This window comes from Mauremys mutica, chromosome 3 (genome assembly GCF_020497125.1).
Source record: "Mauremys mutica isolate MM-2020 ecotype Southern chromosome 3, ASM2049712v1, whole genome shotgun sequence".
Classification (NCBI taxonomy): domain Eukaryota; kingdom Metazoa; phylum Chordata; order Testudines; family Geoemydidae; genus Mauremys; species Mauremys mutica.
In genome coordinates, this window is record NC_059074.1 from 4,415,077 (window position 1) to 4,440,259 (window position 25,183).

The following is a 25,183-nucleotide window of genomic DNA, read 5'->3' on the forward strand; positions in this document are numbered from 1 at the left end:
TCTTGGGATGCAGGCTTCTGATAGTTTCTGCAACTTTAACTTGAAGTAATTCCAGGCCTCTTTCGCCTTTAGATCCACAAGTTCTTCAGTCCAATCCACTTCCCTAACTAATTTCCTTAATTCTTTAAAGTTAACCCTTTTGAAATCAAAAACCCTAGTCCCAGATCTATTTTTGTTTATCCTTCCATCTAGTTTGAACTGAATTAGCTCATGATCACTCGAACCAAGGTTATCCCCTACAACCATTTCTTCTATGAGGTCCTCACTACTCACCAAAACCAAATCTAAAATGGCATCCCCTCTTGTTGGTTCTTCAACTACCTGGTGAAAGAATCCATCAGCTATCACATCCAGAAAAATCTGAGCCCTATTATTATTATTACTACCACTTGTTCTCCAGTCTATATCTGGGAAGTTAAACTCTCCCATTATCACACAATTCCCATTAATGTTTAGTTCATTAACAACATTAAAGAGGTCTCTATCCAAATCGGATCCTGGTGGTCTGTAGCACACCCCAAGCACTATCTCAGGGGAGACTCTAGTAGCTTTCTTTCCCAATGTGATTTTTGCCCAGACAGACTCTGTCTTATCCATTCCATCACTTCTTATTTCTTTACAGTCTACCTCATCATTGATATACAGTGCTATTCCACCACCTTTGCCTTTATTTCTGTCTTTCCTAAACATCACATACCCTTCAATACCTGTACTCAAGTCATGACTACTATTCCACCATGTTTCTGTTATCCCTATAATATCTGGCTTCACTTCTTGCACCAGTAGCTCTAGTTCCTCCATTTTCTTACCTAGGCTCCTTGCATTAGTGTACAAACATCTTAATTTTTGCCGTTTGGCTTCACTGTCATTCTCTACCCGATTAGGCACAGACAGTCTACCACCAGTATCACTTATTAGACTGGTATCTACACTACCCTTCCTCCTTATGTCCATTCTCCTGCCCACGGCTGTATCCTTTCTTACTTTGTTTTTTTCCCTCTCAATGTTAAATTCTGGCGTGGAGATTACCTGAACATCTCCCAACCATCTCCCCCAAATTCCTAGTTTAAAGCTCTCTTAATCAGTTGCGACAGCCTCCATCCTAGAAGTCTATTTCCATCCTTACTCAGGTGAAGTCCATCCCAAGAGAACAGTCCTCTGTCCATGAATGCTTCCCAGTGGCCATACATTTCAAAGCCCTCCTTATAGCACCACTGTCTGAGCCATCTGTTGATCACCATAATCTTGTCACACCTTTGTTGCCCTTCTCTAGGAACAGGCAGAATCCCACTGAAGATCACCTGAGTCTCAATTTCATTAAGCGTCTTCCCCAGCCTGGCATAGTCTCCCTTGATACGTTCCAGCGAGAATCTAGCCGTATCATTTGTTCCCACATGAAGGACAATCAACGGATTCTTTCCCGCTCCCATTAGGATCCTTTTCAGCCTCAGGTCCACATCCCATATCTTAGCACCCGGCAGACAGCATACACTTCTGTTCTCCGGATCAGCTCTAGTTACAGGCCTGTCTATTCTTCACAGTAGAAAGTCCCCAATCTTGTAGACCTGCCTTTTCCTGGTGATAGTGTAATTCTCCGGTCTATCCCCTGTTCCATCTGACTGCAAGTCCTCTTGATTTCTATTGTCCCTTGCAGTCCTCCGCAACCCATCCCCTATCCTCCTGAGGCTCATATTTGGTGGTGTTGTCTCCATTGACTCTTCCCCTCTTCCTATAGGACTAGCTGCTTTTCTCTTCTTCCTTGTCCTCTCACCTTCAGCTACCACCTGCTGTGCCCCTTCTTCATTTTCCAATTCTGCAAACCTGTTCCTGAGCTCTATTTCTCCTTCACTGGCCCGTCTTTTTCCTCTGCCTGGTTCTCTTTGTCACATGCTTCCACCGTCCACTTTCCTCACCCAGCAGTCTCCCCTCAGAATTCTTTGGTCCTGCTTCCATCTGCAAGTCTGAGCTTTTCCCTTCAGCCTCCTCATGTCTCTGCTCCATCATCTGCTCGAACCCCTTTCTAAACTCAACCAGAGTTTCCACCTGCATCTCTAATCCTCGGATCTTTTCTTCCATCAGCTCTACCAGGCGGCACTTCATGCAGACGAAACTCTTTTCAGGTACCCCCTCCAGGATCATGTACATGCCGCAGCTTCCACATACAGTTATCCTCATTGTGTCTTCCACTGCTGCCCCTGTATCGGTCACAGCCTTCTCACCTAAAACCTGTTAGTCCAGGAAACACAAAGCAAAGCAAACCACCACCACTTACAGCAAAACAAACCCTCCAATGGGCACCAGAACACCGGCAGAACACCACCCACTCCCTTCACTGGCCTGTCTATTCCTCTGCCTAGCTCTCTTAGTCTCCCCCGCAAACTCCTCCAACAGAACTCCCACTGAAACTCCCCTGTTTACAGCTCTGTTTGCTGGCTCCTGTGGCGCTGCAGCTGTCTATGCCGCTGCCTGACTGGCTGGCTACCTTTATAGGACCCCTAAGCAGAGAAGCCCCACCCCCTAATCAGGGCTCACCTTCTCTCCCAGCACACTGCCCCTACCAGCCTCCACACATATAACTACAAAATACAAAAACCTTCTCCTTCAACAGAACTCCCACTGAAACTCCACTGTTTACAGCTCTGGTTGCTGGCTCCTGTGACGCTGCAGCTGTCTATGCCGTTCATCCCAAAGCCAGTTTGTACTTGGACTGCCAGCAGTCCAGTCCAGCTCAGCTCACAGATCACCCCATCACTCAGATGTGATGCAGGCACCTGTGTATCAGTTGAAATTACTAATACCTCAGGATCCACAGAGGTTGTCTCATGTGGATGCTTTCCATGAGTACTATGAAAACTGCTGTAGGCATTTGATCTACCCTCTTTGTTCACACCTACTGACCTTGGCACCTGAAAGAAAATAGAACAGACACAGAAGTCAATTGTGCAGGTGTCTCAGTGCAGTGGGAGCTATGAAAACCAAAATCCTAATGCATTGGGCAACGCAAGTTTCACCAAGCACCAGAAAAGCCCTGAATCTCCAGGCAAGAACAAACAACACTTCAAGGTGTGAAGCCCCTAGTGTGTCCAAACCGGGAGTTGTTAGTACTGCTGAACAACAGCAAACCAACAACTCACTGGGGTGAGAGCTCCAGCCTAAGGACACTATACAACGAGAAAAGTTGAAGTGGTGTCAATTGAGACACTAGGCAGCCCTAACAGCAACCCAGTGAAGCTTATTACTAGTTGAAGCCTGAAAAACTCTGACTTGAAGCAACAAGAGGGTTGTTGGTTCAAGATGCCTATTGTTTAAACCAACAGATTTAGAAAGTTTGGAGAGGTACCACCTTCACTATACGGAAAAGCACATACCTATGAAAAGAAATCCACATACCCAGATGTCTTTTGAAGAACGGCCTCTCACTTGTAGCACTAAAATGTATTTATTAATTTTACCTACAATTTGGATTTACAAATTACAAAATCCTGAAGCATTTTTTTAATTCAGCATTTTTCAGTCTTTCCCTTCAAAATAAGAACACGTGTACAGTGAATCTTAAAAAATGGCATTACATATTTTACCCCTGTGAGAATTCTGCACCACTGCACATGCACAGAATTCATGTCCCCTGAAGATATTTTTTTCCCCTGTAGAAAATACATTCTGCTCAGGAGGTGCTACAATTACACCTTTCACCCACTAGGGCTGCTGTGGTGCCAGAAGATGGGGTGGCCAGCTCCGGGCTGGAGAAGCCAACCATGGAAGGGGAGGGGAAGAGGCTGCTTTCCTCATTGTGCCCTGCCCATGGGGTCAGGCAAGGAGGCCTGGGATGGGGCAGGGGGGGACAGAACAGGGCATACAGGGGTGCTGGGGGGTCACAGACTGCAGTTCAGAAGGGCTATTGGAGAGGATGGTGACTGAATTTTGGTGCAGGGACGGATGGGGCAGATGTGCCTGACTGAATGGGAGAGGACAGAGATCAGCCAGGGTCTGCATGGGAGAAGCTCCCCAGCTCCCTAACAATCCTCTCACAAAAAAAAATAATAATCTGTTGTATACCTCTCACCCGCACCAGCAACCCTCCAGGTTCGCTCCCATGCTCCTTCCCAGCAACTTCACTCTCCATCAGCTCCTCTGTTACCTGTGACTCCCCCAAGCCTTTGCACTGCTTCTGAGGGGTGCAGGAAACATTTCTGTATTGTAGTTTAAAGGAATTATTACTCAAAGTTCTTTATTAATATCCCTAGTAAGGAATCTTATTTATCAAAAATCATTTCCTGAATCTGTTCTGTTGTCTGCATTGTTACAGCCATACTTGCTGACAGGTATTTTGAAATAAATTACCAAAATAATTGAAACTGGTGTAATTATAACTATGCAGAATTTTAATACATTGTGCACAGAATTTTTAATTTTTTAGCACAGAATTCCCCCAGGAGTAATATTTTACTGATCTATAGCCATGCATTCCCACATCAAAGCCCTGAAAGAATATCAAAGCTACTTGATTGCATCCTGAATTATCACTTTGCCAGACTCCTCAGGAAATGCAGTTTATGAATTTCACATAGGGAAAAATGGAAATAACTTTTATATAGTCATTTTTACTATTAAAAGGGTCTGAAAACTTCTTAAAATCCTTTTACTTTTCTTCTCCCACTTTTCCTCCCTTCCCTGTTTTCTATTTCTTTTTTTCCCCTCATGTCTCTCTCCCTACCTTTATCCTTTAATTTATCTCGTCCCCAAACCCACTCTGTGTGTACCTTACTTTCCAAAGCTGCACTTCTCTGGTTAGAAAAGCCCCTACTTGGTTTCAACTTCAGTCACTGCTCATTCTAGATTGTTTCTGTGCTACTTTTGTTCCTGGCTTTATAAAAGCACAAGAAAGAAAGAAAGCAACTCACATCCAACCTCCTTAGGCCAATACTACAGGACCTATTTTAAAAGGTTTCGCTCTTCTTGGAGCTCATCAGCTGTAGGTAACGGCCTAAGTTTTAAGTACTTTTCCCCTTCAAATTGCAAGGAGGGAGCATGATGGTGCAATTATTTTTTCACCTCAGTGAGCATACTTAGTCCTTCGGCTAGTAAGTATCAAACTTTTCAAGCATTTAAGTATAAGTCACACCTTCCATACTTTTCTTCCACTCCTGCACCCTGGAGAAAAATCAAGAACACCACTGACTCAATTACTATTTTTTTTTCATAAATTAAATATCTCTCCCTTATTAAAATCCCACATGTGCAATCATAGATGTTTGTCACCCTTTAAATTCTACCTAATCTACTCACCTACAATGAGAAATTGAACAAGATCCACAAAAAGATTCACTCACTTCTCTTTTCTCCCCTTCCTTTCCTTATCTCCCTCAATATCAGGTTTAAACTAGTGTAAAAGATGGATTGTCTGTAACTTAAATTCTTTCAACCATGATTTGAGGACTTCAGCAGTTGAGCCAGAGGTTAGGGGTCTATTACAGAAGTGGGTGGGTAAGGTTCTGTGGCCTGCAATGTGCAGGAGGTCAGACTAGATGATCATGATGATCCCTTCTGACCTTGAAGTCTATGAATATCTCATTCACTATCTCCACCCCACAACTTAACACTATATTCCCTTACCCTCCCCACTTCTTACCGGCTTCTCCTTATCCCTTTCATCTTCAACCATTCTGATTCCCAGGTCATTTCCCTCAGCAACTATGGACACTAGTATGCTTTAAATTCTTTGATGAGACGAGACTGTCACTTTGGGGAAACAGTCAAGTTTAGAGGTTAGTTCAGATGAAAATTAAACACCACTTTAGACAGAAATTTAGGATGAAAACATAGGACCATCTTACTCTTATGAAACAAGTAAGTCACCTTGCAGGCGCAGCTCAATGTTTTGTCTGTTGTTTTGCTAGATAAGTAATAAGGGGAACAGTCTTCCTAATAGCTCAAACTGTGTGCCTGTAAGTTTTTTGAACAACAAATCGAAGAGTAGAAGATAGTGTACACATATAAATCATACAATACTGTTAAATATTTGTAGTTGTATCCAGCATGTGAACCTTTCCTATATCATTAATGTCTTCGGTGACTTCTCATGGTTGGTCCACCAGAGCTCTGCTTAGTTGTTTCTACCAGACTGTTGTTCTTCCCATCCAAGTGTATTGTTAATAGGCATCTCTTGTGAAGGATGCACCATTCCTGCAACACCATTGCCCTTGCATAGCTGAGAAAAACATGTACTTCCCTTGCTTGTTTAAGTAAAACTTTGTAGTGGTATTGTCTATTACCACCTGAACTACTTTGTGTTGGAGATGGGCTTTGAAAGCATTCCTGCCTCATCATATTGCTCTTCGTTCCAGAAAAGTTTCATGCAGTGGGAATATGCAGAGGCCGCTCAAAGAACCATCAGTTTCTGCCCCTCACCCACAACAAAAATATCTTCTCTGGTGCAGTCAATACAAAAATCTGTAGTATAATGAAAGGTTAAAATTTGGTGTCAATGTAAAATAAAATAAAAAAATCAAAATCAGTAAGTACAAAGAATACTATACTGCTTTTTTATACTGATGGGAAGGAGGGAGGGATGAACTCTTACTGACAGTTATAGTCAAGGCCTGATTTCCTTTGGGACACATTAGACCACAGAGACACAATGGAGACAACAGAATTGTATGTTGGGCACACCTGAATTACATGGCCTTCTCCATACCCAAAACACATTTCAGGTATAATTTGCTCTTCTCTACTGGAGGACTTCAGAGCAAGTAATTTTTTTAATACGTATATAACACAGTACACCTACAACTCCAAATCTATAATTTGCCATCTATCCTCCTACATAAACCGGAAAGACTGTATGCTATATTACTGGCACTAAAACCAAGCCATGTTTTCATAACATCTTGCCCCTTGTTTTGTTCACTAATGAAAATATGCTTCTGGGTTTATACTTGTTTTATGTAAGCAATATATAAATGAGTAAAGATTTCAAAAGAGTGCTAGGACAGATTAAATTATATGAAACTTCTACAAATTCTCAAAATGATGTTCTGAGTATTAGAATAGTTTTATTAATAGAATTTAAATGACATCTATTTGGAGTTATGAAATGAGTTGATTATAAGGTGTTGCAGACTTATGCAAACATGCAATCTTTGCATTTTAGTTAGACTGTGTAACAATTAACAGGCAGTTTTTTGTGGTGACCAATATTGTCAGAAATTCGTAAAATAATGTTATATCATAGAAATGTAAGGTTGGAAGGGACTTCAAGAGGTCATCTAGTCCATTTCCCCATACTGAGGCAAGACCAAGTATACCTAGACCAGTACTGATCAGTATTTGTCTAACCTGGTCTTAAAAACCTCAAATGATGGGGATTCCACAACATCTCTTGGTAACGTATTCCAGTACTTAACCATTCTTACAAATAGAAAGTTTTGCCTAGTATTAACCTAACCTTCCCCTGCTGCAAATTAAGGCCATTACTTGTCCTACTTTCACTGGATATGGAGAACAATTGATCATCATGCTCTTTGCAACAGCCCTCAACATATTTGAAAATTATTGGTAGGTATCCCCTCAGTCTTCTTTTCTCAAGATTGAACATGCCCAACCTGTTTAATCCTTCTTCGTGGATCATGTGTTCTAAGCCTTTTATTATTTTTGTTCTCCTCTTTTGAACTGTCTCCAATTTATCCAAATCTTTCCTAAGATGTGACACCTAGAACTGGACACTGTCCTCCAGCTGAGGCCCAACTAGTGCTGAATAGAGCAGGACAATTAACAGCAGCATTGTATGCAAGACGCTGAAGTTAATACACTCCAAAATTATATTAACCTTTTCCACACCTACATCACATTGTAGATTCATTCAGCTGGTGATCCACTGTAACCCCTAGAGCCTTTTCAGCAGTACCACCATCTAGCAAGTTATTTCTGATTTTATAGTTGTGCATCTGATTTTTCCTTCCTAACTGTAGTACTTTGCACTTGTCTTTATTGAATTTCATCTTGTTGATTTCAGACCAACTCTCCAATTTATCGAGGTCATTTTGAATTCTAATCCTATCCTCCAAAATGCTAGCAACCCCTACTAGTTTGGTGTCATCCACAAATTTTATAAGCACACTCTCTACTCCATTATCCAAGTTGTTAACAAAAACACTGAATAGTACTGGATCCAGGATTGATCCCTGGGGGACCCCACCAGACATATCCTCCGAGTTTGATACAGAATCATTAATAACTATTCCTTGAGCATGGTCTTTCAACCAGTTGTGCACCCACCTTATAGTAATTTCATCCAGACCACATTTTCCTAGTTTGCTTATGAGAATATCACATGGGACTGTGTCAAAAGACTTACTAAAATCAAGATCTATTACAAGATATAAATAAGAGATACAATCAAGATATATTACTGCTTCCCTCTATTCATTAGGCCAGTAACCCTGTCAAACAAGAAAATTAGGTTAGGTTGTCATGATTTGTTCTTGACAAATACATGTGGGCTATTACTTAACACTATTACCCTCTGGTTGCTTATAAAGTGACTGTTTTTTAATAATGTGGTCCAGTATCTTTCCAGGAACTGAAGTGAAGCTGACTGGTCTGTAATTCCTGGGGTCCTCTTTGTTCTCTTTTTAAAAAGGCAGGAAACTTATGTTGGTAACCTTTTAATACAAAATGGATCGATTATTTACTATTTTAACCTTTACATGCATTTTTGAAGTTTTTGGGAACATAGGTAAGGATGGCTGCTTTAAGTCTGATGGAGCAATACTGACCAATGAAAGATTTCATGGTAGCAGAACTAGATAGATCCCTTGGGTGTGCATTTTCAGACTAATGTTTTGAAGTTGGTGCTGAACTCAGTAGGAACACTTTCAACCTTAACTCTTTTAAACTAAATATTTCTGTTTGGCAACATGTTTCAGGGAGGGGGTAATGACTCGTATATTTAAAAACTTTCTGCCATTAAAAAAAAATTTTAGAAGAGGTTTTCTTTTTTGTTTTTTTAGAAGAGCCCTAGTGCTGTTATGGTTTTCAGCAGTAACTTGAAATTTGTAGGAGACCATGCCTGGGGTCAGGGAGGCAGCTAATACTGGCTTCTTGAAAATCTATTTATTTTGGGCAGGTTATGAGCTGTCAAAATTGCCACTTCCTGGTGGTATTTTGCTCATTAGTTTGTTCCTGGCTTGCTGCCAGAAATGCCAAATTAGCACTGTGCATGCACCACCCCAGCGAATCACTTCAGCATGCCACACAGAACTAATACAATGTAGCAGCAGCAGCTGCTTTTCCTTCATCAAAGTACCATTTGGCCTAGAGAAAAGCATAGTAGGATGGCAACCAGGGGAGCAATAGTTCTGGACTCACTTTTTTTACTTTAAGAAGTTAATAATTCTGCATCCTTCACAACCTTTATTATTGAGTAAAGAACCTTATAAACCTTCCCTACCAAGAGATTACACAAGCCGGAAACAGCATCCAGATTTTTACTGTAACAGACGCTAGTCTTAATTACTGAACAACACCGTCCCTCAGAAAAAAATCTGTTAAACCTAAGTTCTCATCTATGCTGTCTATAAAATGGGGCTGTTCATGCTTATATAACCCACTGTTTCACCGTATTAAGGATCCTCCTCTAGTGGCTGGTCCACAGAAGGTAACAGTACATCAGAGTCAGCAATGGATTCAGTTTCACACATCATAAAAACAGAAATTCCAGCAATATAGTGTCACCCAACCTAGTACTCAGTCAGGAGGGTCCTAGAGGAAGGGTGCCACCAACTGAATCAATAACACTTTCCATACCATCAAGATTTTCCTTGGAGGTCTCCCTATAAATATTCATCAGGCTTAAATTTGGTGACATGACCTCACGCATGTTTGTACTTTTACACAGAACTGCAGCCCACAGAGTATATTTCACATGAGTTGATCTCTTACTTAGATGCACTTTGTACTGTGCATTTGTCATGAAGAACAGATCAAATGTAAATTACAAGAAGCTGATTCAATAATTTAATATATCTATATATCTCTGTTCATGCACATAGTCCTGTGTTCAATACCACACGATATTTAGAACAATCAAGATTACCTGGATTACACAAAAACTCTCTAGAGGCAACTTTCACTTTTCTATCCTTAATTCCTTTTTGAATCTTTAAAGGCTACTTTAAAAAGAAAAAAGTTTGCCCTTTGTTTCTTTATGTTGCATAAATATGGCCTGAATTTTTTTCCTGTTTGCTTCTCACCTTAAGAGTCTCAGGAAATGTCAAACCTAGTTTTCACTTGAGGATGTGGAGATCTCCGAGAGGGACTATGAGCTCTCCTCATCTTTAACAGAAGGGGTGGAATCTTCATACACAATGTAAAAGCAGTCTTCATAACAGTCACTTCCCCTCACAATCCAATGTCAATCCCACTAGCAACCTACTTACATTGGGACAAACATGTAAGAAAAGACTTGTTTCTCTCATAGGAAAAACAAAAACAAAAAAAAGCACTTTTTCCCCTTTGAAGGTCAGCCTTCGCCTATCACTAAGAATATAAATATTTCTGCCCTGAGCATATCTGACAGAGCCAGGGAGACAAGATGGGTGAAGTAATATCTTTTATTGGACCAACTTCTATAGGTGAGAGAGAGAAGCTTTCGAGCCAGGAACTGAAGTCTGCAGCAATTTCACTCCCTTATGGTCAATAGCGTTCAGTTCAGAGTGGAAGAGAAACAGCAGAGACCTCTAGTGAGCCAGGACAGTTCCAGAGAGGAGCCAAATGCACTCCCTCCTAGAAAATCAATGGGGCTCGCGAAAGAGAAGTGCAGGGTGCACACAGATCTATGCAATAGCAGTCTCTCCCCCTAACGCATTGGGGGGGGGGGAATCTCGAGAGCATGAACGAAGCGTCCACCCCCTTTCTGTCTCCAGGCCGATGCGCAGCGTTAGGAGAGATGTTCCTCGCAACAAGGCATCAGGGCCCCCGTACACAGCAACCCTTATTGCCCCCCAAAAACTCAGGGGCAAAAACTCCGTGCCGGAGCTCTCCCTCTAGCCGGAAGAGCGGCGGGGTCGACACAGGGGTCTGGCAGCGATCGCTGCATCGGCCCCTGCAGGCACCCGAGTACGGCGGGGAGCTCCTCGCCCCAGCCACTGGCGGCACCTCCCGCGGGCCGGCCAAGCCTGGCTAGTTCTCCCCGAACGGTGCTGGACCAGCTCCGTGACGCGCCTCGACCCTGCGTGATACCTCAGACGGGGCGACGGGCCCGACTAGCCCACGGTTCCGTCCGCCTCCCCCAGCAGCCGCCCCAGCTCCACCCGCCCCGGCAGCGCCTGGTGCCGTCCCCGGCGCACTCACTTTTCCCGGTGGCTGCGACCAGCGGGTCCCCGGGGCCGCTATCCTGGAAGGAGAAGGCGGCGGCCAGGCCTCCGGAAGCCACCTGACTCCGGCTCCGCTACCTACTCCGCAAAACCGCCGGGTCCCCGAACGCCTCAGCGTCTCTGCTCCAACGGACCCTCCCCGGCGAACTCGCTAGGGCCAACTCCGACCAATCCGAGGAGGCCGCCACAGGGGCGCGCGCGCTCGCTCGCTCACTCAAACCAAACCGACATCGCCTCGGCCTGCCCCCTCGCGCTCTGACCGCTCTAGCCAACCCGCGGCCAACTCCGCTGGCCCCGCCCCTGCTTGTCAAGCCAACTAGCGGAAGCTGATTTTTTTTTTCCGAGTGGGAGCGAGCGCTTCAGCCAATCGGCAACCAAGTCTGTACGGCTCGCGCCCGCGCCTCGCCGTATATCTCCGGCCCCCGTGCTTCCGCAGCCAATCAGCGAGCACGTCTCCTCGCGCGTTCGCGGTCCCCTCTAACGGTCTTCTCTCCGTTAGTAGAGCGGAGCTCGCGTCTCCTCGTTCAGTCCTCTGCGCGGAGTCTCCTCACGCTCGTCGTTCAGTGCGCTGGCGCAAGGGTTGTTGCTGTGGGGTTGGAAGCAGGTCTGTGGTGGTGGCGGCTGTGAGGGGAATTTCCCTCACGTAGTCTCTGTCCGAGTCCGCGCAGGGAGCCCCTAGCGCGCAGGGCACCAGGAGGCCCAACCTGGGCACGATGGAGTCCTGAAATGGTGAAACCTGTGGTGCCTCCCCTTGTGGGCCTGAGCCAGAGGTGAAAGTAGGCCGGTATAGAGGACCGGTAAGAAAAGGAGACTGGCTGAGGAGGGGAGAAGCTTGCTCCCTGCATAAGAATAGTTTAAACTCAGCGGTTCCCTGAGAGTGGTTCAGCTCTCGGGGTTAGGAGTAGTTTCTGACATCCTTGTTAACGTCCCTCACAGTAGCTGGGGGGAGTGGGGAGGGTGTGTTTGACCATGGCAGGGGCAGTCCTTGAGGGGATCATGTCTCCAATACTACTAATATACACAACAAATACAAGCATTTGGCTCCACCGCTTAAATCCAGAGCTAATAAAAGCAGGTGGAAGGGGAAAACTCACTGTCACATTGGTTTCTTGTCTCCTCCCTCCCCATCCTCCAGCCAGGCTGCAGACAAGGCTCTGCATTCCTCCCCCACCCCCAACAGGGGTTCTCCTTTAGGCTCTAGCTTGCAGTAGGGACACTGGCTGAGATGCCTGCTGCTCCTGCCTGCATAAGAACAGTGTGTGACCATGGCAGGGGCAGTTCTTTTCTGCCCCTGGGATGAAGGCATCTCCTATACACACAAAACACAATCAAAATCAGGAACCATTTCCAAGTGCAAATCTATCCCATTCCCTCCCCAGCAGAGGATCATGATTGTGATGTCCAAACTGCTTGCAGATCCTCTTTGAAATGTTACTGAACTGCACAGGGAACAGCTGAGTTTAAACTGTTCTTATGCAGGAGGCAGGCTTCTCCCTCCCTCAGCCAGTCTCCCTGCTCCCTGCTGCAAGCTAGAAGGAAGCCCCTGCAGCTGCTGCTCAGTGCCAGGCAGGGAGAAAGCATGGAGCCTAGTGTCCACAGCCTGGCTGGAGGAGGAGGGAAGACAGGGAGAAAAATGTGACAGTGAGTTTTCACTTTTTCAGGCTTATTCCAATAGTAAAGTTTTATTACAGACAGTACTGGTAGTAGTAATAGTAGCTTTATTTTCTCTATCCATGTCATGCAATGGGAGGGATCCATGAAGTACGTAGGAGAGGTGGGTTGCTTGCGATTGGACCATATGGGTAAGAAATGTAAATTACTTTCACCTCTGCCCAAACCCCAGGGCTCCCAGCCACCTCTGCAGCTGGTAGCTCCGGGGGTGATTTAAAGGGCCTAGCTTCAGCTGAATCCCTGAGCCCTTTAAATCCTGATTTAAAAGCCCTGGGATTTAAATGCCACGCCTCTTCCAGTTGAGGCCCCTCCCCCTCCACAGGACTCTGGAGTACTGGCAAGTCCTTTAAGTTATTTTCACCCCAGGCCTGAGCCCTTTGCTGGGGAGTTTTCCTGCCCAACTCCTGCATCCCAGCACTGCCCTGGCATTCCCCAGCCAGCTGGTGCCCTGGTGCCAATTTTGTGATTTATGGCATGTCTCATAATGGTGTTTTTCTCTCAGCGCTAGCTCCTGGCTTCAGGGAAGAAGCTCAGCTTTCTTTCTTTCTTTTTTTTTAAGTAAGTTTCTTAGGCTCCTGGGTGCTGAGAAAAGCTTAAATATGTGCCCCAAGTTCACCCTAAAACCTCAGAATCTAGCAAATAAATTAACTCGGAAATATATAATTTTTTTTTAATCTCATGATTAAGCCAGTCTCATGATTTTTGAGCATTTAGGGCTTGCAGTATTCTGGTAGGGCTTGTGGGAGTTCTCAGCATAGGTATGGGAACTAGGGGTACTGCAGCACTGCCAGCCCTGCCTGCCCTGGCTCGCAACTGCTGGCCCTCACACACTGGGTTCCCAGCTGCCAGCCTCAGCTCTGGGGTGGACAGGGGTACGGGGGTTGGCTTTCAGCACCCCCACTATTAAAAATGATCCAGCACCACTGGTTCTCAGTGACTAAACCCCAAAGCTCCTCCAATCACATGATCTCCAGCCAAGGCAGGGCACCATGAGAGCCAGGGAAAGAACATTGCCAGGAAGCTGCAACCTGAGGACAAAGAGTAAAATACAGGAATGCTGGGGCATACCAGCAGGTCATATTGAGCCAGAGTTTCAATAACCGTAGTAAATAAGTAGTAGGGCCTTGTTTTGTTGTCTGTATCGCCTCTGTTACAGGTACACTGTGGGACTAGAGACCATCTTTATCATCAGGTCAGTGATCTGAATGACTGTTACCCAGTGATGGTAATTACAGTGAAGCAATGGCTTTACTATGGTTAATTGAGAGTCACTGTTTAAAATATTACTATTGTTAGGGCTCTAAAATCCGCATGATGGCCAAGAATACATTGACATTTTCTGTGTTTCATAAAGGTGAAGGATTGAGTTAGTGGTGCAAATTTGGGGACATTTGAGCAAGGATTTCCCAAGATACAGGGTTCCAGATCCCCCCGCACCCTCCAAAAATCAGCCATTTACAAAACCACCTGGTTCTTCTCATCTTAGGGCAGGTCTACACTACAGCAGGAATCGAAGCTCTGAGATCAATCCACCGGAAGTTGATTTAGCAGGTCTAGTAAAGACCCACCAGATCGCTCTCTAGTCGACCCCTGTACTCTACTCCCAATGAGAAGAGTAAGGTAAGTTGACAGGAGATTTTCTCCCGTCGACCCCCTGCAGTGTAGACCCCGCAGTAATTCGACCTAAGGTATGTCGACACCAGCTATGTTATTCACGTAGCTGGAGTTGTGTAGCATAGGACAACTTACTGCGATAGTGTAGACATAGCCTTAGTTTATCCATACTGGGGGTTCAAAGTACTGCATTGGTCTGATCCTCCCCAAACTGATATAATCTGTTGGGATTTATCTCAGCTGGAGACAGCACACACTCTTCGGGGAAGCAATATTGAAAAAACTTGGGAGAATACATCTACCTTTTTTATTTGTCCCATTGAAAAAAGCTGCACTCAAGAAGTCTCAAAGAATCTAGCAAAGCATCTGAGCTCCACCTTCTGAAGAGGCCAGTTGGGCATTATAGCCATTCTAAGGGAAAGCAATTTAGCAGAGTATGCACAATCATTCTGAATAACTGGACAATCTAATGTCTTATTTTGGTGTCTCGGGCAAAATTTAGTTTCCACACACATCTTAGAACTGTATCACTGATTTTTTGTTTCCAGTTTGACTCCTGCCTAAAACATCTTACAACCAACACAATTTCCATATTAGAATTAAAAACTGCGCTGTCCACAGATTTAATACATAGCACTTTGATATGTTTATAAAAGAACAAGTAAAAGTTTATTTAACAAAGCATAGAGATTCAGGTGAAATCAAGTAGAAATATTGGAAACAAAGGATTACATATAGCATAAAATCGTAACATGCATTCCAGAGCCTAGACTTAATTACAAAGCTCTTCTCTTATCTAATAAAGTTTACCTCACCCAAAGTCTTTCTCCCAGCATTTTATAGTGTAACTAGCTGTGACCCTCCATTTATAAGACATGCGCACTAGCAGCTTGTCTCCTAGGTGAAAGATATCAGGGTGTCCCTTGCCAATCCCAGATATATCAGAACAGTCCTTTGATATTTATTCATAAACCATACACCCTCCTGCTGTGTATTGTTACTTCTAGATTTCACAATCTCTCGTCAGTGTCTCAGTCTTGATTAAGTGGTAACTCAGTATGCAAATAGACTTACATTGAGAGATAGACACGAGGCATGTAACTTCTTTCTGACTTGCCTTTAACCTTCAAGGCTTTAAAAACATAATTTCCAGCATAGGTACATAACTTTTAAAATATTGTTGTTACATACATTTCACAATGATTATGACGACCACTGGCTCTTGGTAGAGACCTTACATGCCACCCTTTGGTGAACTATTCTGTAGCTATTGGACCCAGAGGATCCCTGTAAACCTCCATGTACCTTTTATGCCCTCTTCCTGTTGGCACCATGGGGTCCCTGCATCACATCCTCTGAAGTCAGGGTCTGGTTCATAAGCCATGGCAGAAGAGGGCATGCAGGGTTCCCTAGAATAACAGTGAGGACAGAGACTCCATTTACAACAGTCTCTCTTGAAGGGAATAAGGTCCTTATTGCTTATCCAAGAAGTTATAGTCCTGAGCTCTAAAAAATCCTGACATCATGCACCCTGCCAGTACATCCCACTTTGATGTCCATGAACCTGCTTCTGTGGTCCACCAAGGTCTATATAATAATGTAGCACCATTTGTGGTTTATGGGCGTATGAGTCCCATCAATAGCCCCAACACAATTTGGGAAGTCCATTCTTTCAAAGCCCACCACCTCTGGGGAAACAACAGTCCTGATTGCTTCAGGAACCTCCACAACCCCCGCAGCTGACTTGCCAACATCAAAATGGTTTGCCATGGACCTGTAGCAGTCTGGGGTTGCCAGCTCCCAGATGGTTATAGCAACCCACTGGTATGGCCTGATTCCAGCAGCAGGGAGCATACAGACCTGAAAAGTGGGTCAGCTGGATCCACTGGCAGGCAAGGAGCACTTCCGGTCAAATGCCACAGGAAGGACAGACAAGGTCTCTCAGGATATACCATGAACCAAGCCTTAGAGCAGCTACAGCTAGCAGGGTGCTCAGAATCCTGGGATGCACCCAGAGAAGGCACAGAATCTGACACATGTCTGCATACCACAGTATGGATATGCTGGCATGGTTATGAGGCATGCATAGCCATGTGGTGTGGCTGCCCAAAAATGAGCTTTGAAAGAATGGATTTGCAAGTATGGGTCACGTGCACCCAGGTTTACTATGCAATATAGACCTAACCTTGCAGTGGGCTAGCCAACTTCAGCTCATGTTCAAGTCAGTGGATAATTAAGGGTGCTTTGCCCCTCACAGACTGGGTCCTCTACAACTGTTGCTTCAAGTTGTGTGCAAATTCAGGAATGCCCTTCTGCATTTATTCGTGGATTCCAAGGCCAGAAGGGACCACTGTGATTATCTAGTTGATCTCCTGTTCTCAAGTTCTGCAGTGTAATCCAGACCAGTGAAGGGTTGTGTGTCATTGTGACATTCCCCTGGTGTTATCTGGTCGGTCACTCCAATCCTCGACTCTGGGGAAGAGAAACAGGAACTGGATTGTCATAGGGGTTTCTTTAACTCCCTACTCCTGGGGGGATTTTTTGTGTGTGTCTGTATTGTTACAGACTTACTCGCTGACAGTATTTTGAAATAAATTACCAAAATAATTGAAACTGGCATGATTATGTAGTGTTATTTTGACAAATAAAATTTGCAGAATTTTGCAATATTGTATGCAAATTTTTAATTTTTTGGTGCAGAATTCCATAGGAGTAACCCTAACAGCATCCCAATGCAAGAGGGCAAGGGGCTAATTGGTATCTAGTAATGTGTTTCAGCTGGTCTGACCAGATCAGCACACAAAAAGGTGTCATGTAAGATATCATTTGAAAGCTAATAACAGAGTGATCATTAATATTATTGCAGAGCACACGGTTTTGGGAAATTTGGGACTAGAGGCCGTTGAGGTCATCTTGCCAAATATAACCAAGGTTGGTGAAGGCCAACGTGTAGCTGTGGTGTAACAAGAAGGCTGCTGGAGTCAGAGTTGCTGGTCCAGAGCTGCTTGTCACACAGACATTCAGTGCATGCTTGTATGCTGGCTAGGAGTGTCCACACAAGAGAGCTCCAGCAACTGGGCATTTTAAGGCACCCAGGGTTATAAGGCAGGTGATGACTGCGACACTATGTACCTCGGGGGAACAGCCTGCATCCCCATGTTCATTCTTATAATATGATTGTGTGGTATCCAATGCAAAGTTTGTCATGTTGGGTGTCTTTGGAAGGCTCATGATGCCCTGAGCATTGTTGTTATAGTAATGTTATAGGTTGTAATTTCATGTATATAGTTATGAGGCTGAAAATGTGTCCTTGTAGCTTAAAACAAGCCCAGGCAAAACTCTCCAGGAACAGAGGGGTAGTTCACACCTCATCAGGGCATGTATGGGACAAACCCAGCCCAGCCTCACAGGAACAAAGGACACTGGCTTCTGCAGAAACAAAGGATCTGTTGGACTCTCCCACTGACCTTCCTTTGGTCACTTTGGGACTACAATGAGGTAATGTTCACCTGACTCTGGGGTGCGGGGGGCAAAGCCAAGAGGGAAGAAAGAACAGGGTAAAAGGGAGAGACTTTGCCATGCTCTCTCTCTTCCACCTCCACCTACAGACATCACCATCAAGCGACTGAAGCGTTGATCAAAGGAGAGAGTCTGGCTGAAGGGCAACCAGCCAGCCTGTGGTGAGAAGCATCTAAGTTTGTAAGGGCACTGAAAGTGTTAAGATCATCTTAGAATGCATTTTGCTTTTTTTTCCATTTGACCTACTCTGAGTTGTTGTGCTTTGACTTATAATTACTTAAAATCTATCCTTTATAGTTAATAAATTTGTCTGTTTATTCTACCTGAAGCAATGCATTTGGTTTGAACTATGTCAAAGACTCCCCTTGGGATAACAAGCCTGGTACGTATCAATTTCATACTCATACAAGCTTGCAGTGTCCAGCAGGCATAACCGGATACTGCAAGATGGAGGTTCCTAGGGTTGTGTCTGGGATTGGGGAGGGATAGCTCAGTGGGTTGAGCATTGGCCTACTAAACCTAGGGTTGTGAGTTCAATCCTTGAGGGGGCCACTTAGAGATCTAGGGCAAAATCAGTACTTGGTCCTCCCCATGAAGGCAGGGGGCTGGACTCAATGACCTTTTAGGGTCCATTCCAGTTCTGTGAGATAGGTATATCTCCATATATTATATTTTTCCACCCAGCCAAGGGGCCTGACACAACCCCTCCCCACCAGAACCCATCTGCAGGGCCTCCCCCAGCCAATACACCTGTCCCCCTCCCCTCCAGAGTCCAGCTGTGGCCCCCCCAGCCCAGACACCCACTGCCACAGAGTCCAGCTATGGGGGACCCCCAGCCCAAATACCCGCACCACCCCCCAGAGTCCAGCCACATGGCCTCCCCAGCCTAGACACCCACTCCTTACCCCTCAGAGCCCAGAGATCCAGAGGGAGAAACATCCTGATGCTGGGTTAAAAACAAAAGAACCGCCATACTGGGTCAGATCAGAGGTCCATCTAGCCCAATATCCTGTCTTCCCACAGTGGTCAATGCTAGGTGCCCCACGGGGAATGAACAGAACAGGTAATCATCAAGTGAGCCATCCACTGTCGCCCATTATCATAGAATCATAGGCTATTAGGGTTGGAAGAGACCTCAGGAGGTCATCTAGTCCAATCCCCTGCTCAAAGCAGGGACCAACACCAACTAAATCATCCCAGCCAGGGCTTTATCAAGCCAGGCCTTAAAAATCTCTAAGGATGGAGATTCCACCACCTCCCTAGGTAACCCATTCCAGTGCTTCATCACTTTTCTAGTGAAATAGTGTTTCTAATATCCAACCTAGACCTCCTCCACTGCAACTTGAGACCATTGCTGCTTGTTCTCTCATCTGCCACCACTGAGAATAGCCTAGCTCCATCCTCTTTGAAGCCCCCCCTTCAGGTAGTTGAAGGCTGCTATCAAATCCCCCCTCACTGGCACTGTGCTTGATACCAGCTTCCAAATAGACATTGAGCCATTGATCACTATCCGTTGAGCCCGACGATCTAGCCAGCATTCTATCCACCTGATAGTCCATTCATCCAATCCATACTTTTTTAACTTGCTGGCAAGAATACTATGGGAGACCATATCAAAAGCTTTGCTAAAGTCAAGATATATCACGTCCTCTGCTTTCCTCATATCCACAGAGCAAGTAATCTCATCATAGAAGGCAATCAGGTTGGTCAGACATGACTTGCCCATGGTGAATCCATGTTGACTGTTCTTGATCACCTTCCTCTCCTCCAACTGCTTCAAAATGGTTTCCTTGTGGACCTGCTCTATGATTTTTCCAGAGACTGAGGTGAGGCTGACTGGTCTGTAGTTTCCCGGGTTCTCCTTCTTCCCTTTTTTAAATATGGTCACAATATTTGCCTTTTTCCAGTTGTCCGAAATCCTCTCCCAATCCACACAAGTTTTCAAAGAGAATGGCTCTGCAATCACATCAACCAATCCCTCAGCACCTTCAGATGCATTAGATCCAGACCCATGGACTGGTGCATGTCCAGCTTTTCTAAATAGTCCTTAACCTGTTCTTTCATCACTGAGGGCTGATCACCTCCTCCCCATACTGTGTTGCCCAGGACAGCAGTGTGGGAGCTGACCTTGTCTGTGAAAACAGAGGCAAAAAAAGCATTGAGTACTTCAGCTTTTTCCACATCATTTGTCACTATGTTGCCGCCCCCATTCAGTAAGGGTCCCACACTTCCCTGACCACCTTCTTGTTGCTAACATACCTGTAGAAACCCTTCTTGTTACTCTTCACATCCCTTGCTAGGTGCAACTCCAGTTGTGTTTTGGCCTCCCTGATTACATCCCTGCATGCTCAAGCAATATTTTTATACTCCTCTCTAGTCATCTGTCCAAGTTTCCACTTCTTGTAAGCTTCCTTTTTGTGTTTAAAGCTCATCAAAGATTTCACTGTTAAGCCAAGCTTTTCACCTGCCATATTTGCTATTCTTTCTGCACATCAGGAATGTTTTGTTCCTGCACCCTCAATAAGGCTTCTTTAAAATACAGCCAGTTTTCCTGGACTCCTTTCCCCTCATATTAGCCTCCCAGAGGATCCTGCCCATCAGTTCCCTAAGGGAGTTAAAGTCTGCTTTTCTGAAGTCCAGGGTTTGTATTTTGCTACTCTCCTTTCTTCTTTTTGTGAGGATCCTGAACTCAACCATCTCATGGTCACTGCTGCCCAGGTTGCCACCCACTTCTACTTCCCCTACCAATTTTTCCCTGTTTGTAAGCAGCAGGTCAATAGGAGAACGGCCCCCGATTGGTTCCTCCAGTAGTTGCATTCCCAGTTTCTGGCAAACAGAAGCTAGGGACACCATCCCTGCCCATCCTGGCTAATAGCCAATGATGGACCTATCCTCCATGAATTTATCTAGTTCTTTTTTTAACCCTATTCTAGTCTTGGCCTTCACAACATCCTCTGGCAAGGAGTTCTACAGGTTGACTGTGCGTTGTGTGAAAAAATACTTCCTTTTGTTTGTTTTAAACCTGCTGCCTATTACACCTCTACCCCGATATAACGCGGTCCTCGGGAGCCAAAAAAATCTTACCGCGTTATAGGGGAAACTGCATGATATCGAACTTGCTTTGGCCTTGAGCATTTCCGTTATCAATAGTCAGTGAACATGCCTGGCCCTGCCCCCTATCCGACCCCCACCTACTTCCCACCCCCTGACTGACCCCTCAGAACCCCTAACCCATCCAACCCCCCCAGCTCCTTGTCCCCTGACTACCTCCTCTAGAGACCCCCCTCGCCCCTAACCACCTCTCCCAAGACCCCACCCCCTATATAAGCCCCCCTGCTCCTTGTTCCCTGACCGTCCCATCTAGAGACCCCCCCATCCCTAATCACCCCCTGGACTCCCATGCCCTATCCAACACCCCCGTTTCCCATCCCCTGACTGCCCTGCCCCCAGAACCTCCGAACCATCCAACCCTCACTGTTTGCTGTCCCCTGACTGCCCCCCCGAGACCCTCTGCCCCTTATCCAACCCCTCGGCCCTGGCCTGGCACCGTTAACATGCTGCTCAGAGCAGCGTGTCGGAGCCAGACACGCTGACGCGCCGAGCCGCCAGAGCGCACAGACCCGCCCCCCAGAGTGCTGCTTTACCACGTTATATCCGAATTCATGTTATATCGGGTCGCGTTATATAGGGGTAGAGGTGTAATTTCATTTCGTGGCCACAAGTTCTTGTTTTTTGAGAAGGAATAAACAACACTTCCTTATTTACTTTCTCCACACAAGGCAGGATTTTATAGACTTCTATCATATTCCCTTAGTCATCTCTTTTCCAAGCTGAAAAGTCCCTCTCTTATTAATCTCTCCTCATACAGCAAACGTTCCGTACCCCTAATCATTTTTGTTGCCCTTTTCTGAACCTTTTCCAATTCCAATATATCTTTTTTGAGATGGGGCGACCACATCTGCACACAGTATTCAAGCTGTGGGCGTACCATGGATTTATATAAAGGCAATATGATATTTTTTGTCTCGTTATGTATTCTTTTCTTAATGATTCCCAACATTCTGTTTGCTTTTTTGACTGCCGGTGCACATTGAGTGGATGTTTTCAGAGAACTATCCACAGTGACTCCAAGATCTCTTTCTTGAGTGGTAACAGCTAATTTAGACCTCATTATTTTATACGTAGAGCTGAGATTATGTTTTCAAATGTGCATTACTTTGCATTTATCAACACTGAACTTCATCTGCCATTTTCAGACCCAGTCGCCCAGTTTTGGGAGATCTTTTTACAGGTCTTCGCAGTCTGCCTGGGACTTAACTATCTTGAGTAGTTTTCTTATCATCTGCAATTTTTGCCACTTCACTGTTTCTCTCTTTTTCCAGATAATTTATGAAATGTTGAATAGGACTGGTCCCAGCACAGACCCCTGGGGAACACTGCTATTTACCTTTCTCCATTCTGAAAACTGACCATTTATTCCTTTGTTTCCTAACTTTTAACCAGTTACCAATCCATGAGAGAACCTTCCTTCTTATCCCATGACTGCCTACTTTCCATAAGAGCCTTTGGTGAGGGACTTTGTCAAAGGCTTTCTGAAAATCTAAATACACTATATTCACTGGATCGACATGCTTGTTGACCCACTCAACAAATTATGTTCATCTATGTGTCTGACAATTTTGTTCTTTACTATAATTTCAACCAGTTTGCCCGGTACTGAAGTCAGGCTTACAGGCCTGTAATTGCCAGGGTCACCTCTGGAGCCCTTTTTAAAAATTGTCATCACATTAGCTAGCCTACAGTCATTTGGTACAGAAGCTGATTTAAATGATAGGTTACAGACGACAGTTAGTAGTCCTGCAATTTCATATTTGAGTTCCTTCAGAACTCTTGGGTGAATACCATCAGATCCTGGTGACTTATTACTGTTTAGTTTATCAATTTGTTCCAAAATCTCCTCTAATGACATCTCAATCTGGGACAGTTCCTCAGATTTGTCACCTAAAAAGAATGGCTCAGGTTTGGGAATCTCCCTCACATCCTCTACCGTGAAGACTGATGCAAATAATTAATTTTGTTTCTCCTTAATGGCTTTATCATCCTTGAGTGCTCCTTTAGCGTCTTGATTGTCCAGCGGCCCCACTGGTTGTTTAGCAGGCTTCCTGCTTTTGATGTACTTAAAAAAAATTTGCTATTACTTTTTGAGTCTTTGGCTAACTGTTCCTCAAATTCTTTTTTGGCCTTCATAATTATATTTTTACACTTCGTTTGCCAGAGTTTATGCTCCTTTCTATTTTTCTCATTAGGATTTAACTTTCACTTTTTAAAGGATGCCTTTTTGCCTCTCACTGCTTCTTTGACTTTATTGTTTAGCCACGGTGGCTCTTTTTGGGTTCTTTTACTATGTTTTTTAATTGGGGATATACATTTAAGTTGAGCCTCTATTATGGTGTCTTTAGAAAGTTTCCATGCGGCTTGCAGGGATTTTAGTTTTGGTGCTGTATCTTTTAATTTCTGTTTAACCTCATTTTTGTGTAATTCCTCTTTCTGAAATTAAATGCTACCATGTTGGGCCACTCTGGTGTTTTCCCTGCCACAGGGATGTTAAATTTAATTTTATTATGGTCACTGTTACCAAGTGGTCCAGCTATATTCACCCATTGGACCTGATCCTGTGCTCCATTTAGGACTAAATCAAGAATTGCCTCTCCTCTTGTGGGTTCCAGAACTAGCTGCTCCAAGAAGCAGTTTTTTAAGGTGTCAAGAAACTTTAGCTCTGCATCCCTTCCTGAGGTGATATGTACCCAGTCAATATGGGGATAATTGAAATCCCCAATTATTATTATTGAGTTTTTATTTTAATAGCCTCTCTAATCTCCCTGAGCATAGCGGTCGGTAGGTATTCAGTATAGGGTGGTGTTAATGTGACCATCACTTATTTGCACCATGGTGTCTAGGAAGTGGACCTCCCTTTACAATAGCAGATGTAAAGGTAGCCATCCTGCAGCAAAAAAACTTCAGGACCAGACTTCAAAGAGAAACTGCTGAGCTCCAGTTGATCTGCAAATTTGACACCATCAGCTCAGGATTAAACAAAGACTGTGAATGGCTAGCCAACTACAAAAGCAGTTTCTCCTCCCTTGGTTTTCACACCTCAACTGCTAGAAGAGGGCTTCATCCTCCCTGATTGAACTAACCTCGTTATCTCTAGCCTGCTTCTTGCTTGCATATATATATCTGCCCCTGGATATTTCCACTACATGCATTCGACGAAATGGGTATTCATCCACGAAAGCTCATGCTCCAATACGTCTGTTAGTCTATAAGGTGCCACAGGACTCTTTGCTGCTTTCACATATAGTGCCACTCCCCAATCAGGACGACCTGTTCTGTTAAGAACATAATAAGAACATAAGAATGGCCGTACCGGGTCAGACCAAAGGTCCATCTAGCCCAATATCTGTCTACCGACAGTGGCCAATGCCAGGTGCCCCAGAGGGAGTGAATCTAACAGGCAATGATCAAGTTATCTCTCTCCTGCCATCTATCTCCATCCTCTGACGAACAGAGGCTAGGGACACCATTCTTACCTATCCTGGCTAATAGCCATTTATGGACTTAGCCACCATGAATTTATCCAGTCCCCTTTTAAACATTGTTATAGTCCTACCCTTCACAACATCCTCAGGTAAGGAGTTCCACAAGTTGACTGTGCGCTGCGTGAAGAAGAACTTCCTTTTATTTGTTTTAAACCTGCTGCCTATTAATTTTATGTGGTGACCCCTAGTTCTTGTATTATGGGAATAAGTAAATAACTTTTCCTTATCCACTTTCTCAACATCACTCATGATTTTATATACCTCTATCATATCCCCGCTTAGTCTCCTCTTTTCCAAGCTGAAGAGTCCTAGCCTCTTTAATCTTTCCTCGTGTGGGACCCTCTCCAAACCCATAATCATTTTAGTTGCCCTTTTCTGAACCTTTTCTAGTGCTAGAATATCTTTTTT

At 44.5% G+C, this 25,183-nt stretch overlaps 1 protein-coding gene and 1 long non-coding RNA gene across 8 annotated transcripts in view; one reads left to right on the top strand and one right to left on the bottom strand.

Annotated features, from left to right (window-relative positions):
• Positions 1–11,634, bottom strand: part of DTNB (dystrobrevin beta) — a 354,166-nt gene extending 342,532 nt beyond the window's left edge. For all 7 annotated transcript variants that reach the window (XM_045010065.1, XM_045010062.1, XM_045010063.1 and 4 more), the window contains exon 1: positions 11,350–11,634. The gene's annotated coding sequence lies outside the window, so the exon portion shown is untranslated. The remainder of the gene's footprint in view (positions 1–11,349) is intronic.
• Positions 11,635–11,860: 226 nt separating this feature from the next.
• Positions 11,861–25,183, top strand: part of LOC123366515 — an 83,609-nt gene continuing 70,286 nt past the window's right edge. The window contains exons 1-2 of the long non-coding RNA XR_006578113.1: positions 11,861–11,976; positions 14,530–14,663. This is a non-coding gene — a long non-coding RNA (uncharacterized LOC123366515). The remainder of the gene's footprint in view (positions 11,977–14,529; positions 14,664–25,183) is intronic.